The following is a 3,779-nucleotide window of genomic DNA, read 5'->3' on the forward strand; positions in this document are numbered from 1 at the left end:
GTATTAAGCCCTACATATACGAGCCTTAACACCTTTGAGATTCCATTTGCTCAACTAGCAGCACTCTAGCATTCGAGCCGAGTCTCCCAGACAGCTCCGGTCATCCCCTTGGCACCTGCCAAATGCTACAGGAATTCTCATCCTCGCCTGCTGCCAATGGCCGCTCGCTCGGAAATAGGCTGTACCGTCTTTGCCAAAACAATCTAGGCATGTGAACATTAACCATTGCTCTTCGTGCTAATCTTCCCCTGACTCTACCATCGCTATGCCCCCAGGCGAAGCTGCTTGAACCCGGACGCCTACGCACGCGGACGGACACTGTGCACAAATACTGCGGATGACGTGACCCGGAGGTCTGAGAAAACTCTTGACAAAAAAAAAAAAAGAGTCCTGGCCCAGATATGCCAACAGGCTATAAGATCGATGGGGCCATGAGGAAGAACCTACGGCAGCCCCACAAAAGTCAAACACCATCGCCAGTGATCAAGATAAATAAAAAAGATCTGTCTGTAACTGGGATGACAGAGGCGTGAGAAGCCAGGCTTAAAGACCTAAGAATGTCAGGATGCAGGGACGAGTCCCAGAAAATGACTCTGGGAAAACAGACCGCTCTTGAGCGGCGATGCTGATGCCGTCTTAATCGCCATCGCAATAAATTACCATCCGTAAACTCCTGATACGCAAGATGCACATGACAGATCCATGTGATAAACTTCAATTCAAGAAAGGAAGGACTCAGTTATCATTATGCCAATGAGCTAAGGCTTATGAGACCGTGGGTATTGCAATGTGCCCACCAGACACAGAGAAGAATAGAGACGTTGAGACATAAGTAAGGTATGCTATGAGACACAAGACAGACTACAAAGAATACACAGTAACACAGACACAGGCTGGACCTGCCCTGCCCGGTAGACAGCCGTGTTTTACAGGAAGAACCCCGTGCCCTCTCTGCCCATACGTGTGTAATCTAAAACCGCCTTCTCCACTACGCTGATTTTATAACCCCTGCCCGCCCCACCTGCACTTCCCCTACCCAGCCGATCACCTGCACAAAAATAGCTTCAGCCCTCAACTTGCCTTTCAGAGGGCTGGGGGTCAGAAACCATCTTTTAAAACAGACCACATAGGCTACCTAGGATGTTGCTGCAATCACCCAGATCCTCTTCATCATCTGGAAACACAGAATGCCATGGCTCAGCGTCATGCCAGTCAACGCTGACCTCTTCCGCAACGATGCCTGCCTCAGAAGCACTTTGGCGTTCCGCTCGCTTCTAGTCTAACGCCATTGGCCAGCATCGCCCATGGCACCTAGAAAACTAGAAATACAAAACAGCCGTTGTGTCTGGAAGCAGTCACCTGCTCAAACAATTCTACACCTCAAAATAAACTGCTGCTACAGTTGATGTTCATCACCCACCTTGCCTGATGATCTTGGGCCAGACCTTCTGCTTTGCATGTAGTTTTGCGGGTCGCTTTACACCTTCAAAACAGAGCGCTAGCTAGTCACATGGGCGCCGACAGGAGCACGTTCCCTCTGTTGCTGCATGCCAACCTACCTTCTCACAAGGCTCTGCTCGCCTCGTCCCTTCGGTGTCCAGCTCCCTACTGTGCATCTGCAGCAACAATAAAACAAAGTCGACCGGGTGCTGACAAATACCCTAGCAAACAGTGAACCTTCCCCATTCTGACTTCTTTGCTCTGCTAACCTTGTCGATTCATGCTTTATGCTCTGACCTGCCAGGCTGATGCAGCTCCATCAGTGAGTTAAAAAAAACCAAGACAGACAGTAACACCCATAAGAAGTAGACACTAACCTCTTCTTTCCCCTACCCCAATAGCCATGTGCCAGACTCATCCTTTCCCCCAGCCTCCTAACATGGCTCTGCCCGCCTTCTGTGCCACACCTCCGGGGCCAGCGTCCGTGTCAGGTGCCTGCTCATATAGTCGGTCCGTCTCCAATGACTCGGGAACCGTAACCTTCGATGCCAGCTCCACCTTGGGAAATTGTGGAGACACACGCATATGTTATATACTGCTTCTCTAAAGAGAGAGCCCACCGTGCAAATCCCTTGGACCGACTTACGTACTCAGGCAACACAGAGAGCCCAAAAGCACAAATCCCAAAACGATTGACCTCAACCTCCATCGCGGTCCACAGCACCGTCTGCTCACCTTTGCTGTCGCTCCTCACTTGACTGTGCTGCTTAGCCCAGACCTGTTACTTAAAGTGCAAGATTAAGTCAAACCACCCACCGACACGCAAAAATTACGCTTACTGCCAGATAACCCAAATATAGGCAAAGACCGATGACAGGCCAAACACCAAAAGAGCTACAAGTAGCAAATGACCGTGGCTGGTGTAAAGACATACTCTTCCTTCATGGATAAATAACTCCTAGAGGACTCCATGAACTGAAGGATGGAGAACCCCTCGGTAGACGGCATGCTTGCATAAGAGTGCCGACACGTATGGGACAGTACGCTGGGCTGCCAGAAGCTGCTTGCATATGCAATGCTACTACTAGATAACGCTGCGCTAAAAAGCCTTAAGCTGAAACTGCATAGTAGTGACAGGAGACCTGACAGCAGACAGATGCTGAACATAATGATGATCACAGAATCTCATGGAGACAGGTGCCAAAAATATCACAGAGGCCCCTCAGACCCAAATGCTTTGTGAGCGATGCTTCTTACCAAAATATGAGCTCAACGAGGAAAAGCCAAAGGTGATGCGCAGCGAGCTATTCAGATCTCCGTACAGAAGCATGCGTTACTTCAGATGGCAGGATGGTTCTGCCGGGTCAGCCGGACCCAAGCACTGGCTTCTAACACCTGTCCAGTGGTGTCCGTAATATTTCTCACGGCCTGCCACGTAACAGACGGGTCCCCCATCTGGGACCGTGTTTCCCGTGTCCCGGCCCCTCCCCACCCCCGTGATGAAAATCAAACCGATCAAACAAGGACTCTACTTAATCACCTCAGCCTCTTAAAGAAGCTTCCTTCCTCTGCTGACAGTCAACACCGATAGCCTGCTGCTGTTCCTCAAGCACGGCCTGGCCCTCCGATGCCTCTACTGCCAAAGGAACAGAAAATGATTATGCTCCTACAACACGCTCCATCCTCCTCTCGTTCTTCGAGAAATCAAAGGAAAGCTACCATCCCTGACCGCTACACAACAGGAGTCTGTGCAGGAGATGGCTGAGCCCAGCCCCATAAATGGAAAAAACTCTGCTATGACCCTGCTTTGCCTTGCGGCAACAGCACTCGCCATCGGGGTGCCCCAAACCCGTTCCTGACTCCCTGGGAAATTCAGATACGATTAGTTCAAAACACCTGGCAAATAAGATACAAGCTAAAAACACATGTACCCCACCTTAACCCAAAACCCGTCAGATAGCTGGCTTCCTCCCACACGATACTCACATCTTCAACAAATACACAGAACAACGTGACACCAAACTTAAAATGCTTACCCTCTGATGCACTCTGAAAGCGACGAGCGCACCCACATAATATATACTCACGCTATTGACCCGCATACCGGACTTCCTCAGGGCCAGACCTGCAAAGACAGGAGGAATCCTGACGTTACCTCCCCAGATGCCCCCAGAGCTCCGCTCCCCTCTCTGCTGCTCCCATTGTGGGAAAGTGCTGGTGAGGATAACTACAAAAGAAAAAACAAAAAAAAAAAAAAGAGAGGAAAGAGAGCCACAGGGACCTGGATGTCAGAAGACAACCTGACCTTACCTGCAGGAATAAACAGAAATCCGCAAAAA

General features: G+C 50.1%; 1 long non-coding RNA gene across 1 annotated transcript; it reads right to left on the reverse strand.

Annotated features, from left to right (window-relative positions):
• Positions 1-1,155: 1,155 nt before the first annotated feature.
• On the reverse strand, positions 1,156-1,618 carry LOC309594728. Its single transcript, XR_014229117.1, has 3 exons — positions 1,560-1,618; positions 1,421-1,483; positions 1,156-1,319 (listed from the first exon to the last, which is right to left on the reverse strand). It is a non-coding gene; the product is annotated as an uncharacterized lncRNA (long non-coding RNA).
• Positions 1,619-3,779: the final 2,161 nt, after the last annotated feature.

The sequence above is a fragment of the Platalea leucorodia genome (genome assembly GCF_965183815.1).
Source record: "Platalea leucorodia genome assembly, chromosome: 9".
Taxonomy (NCBI): Eukaryota; Metazoa; Chordata; class Aves; order Pelecaniformes; family Threskiornithidae; genus Platalea; species Platalea leucorodia.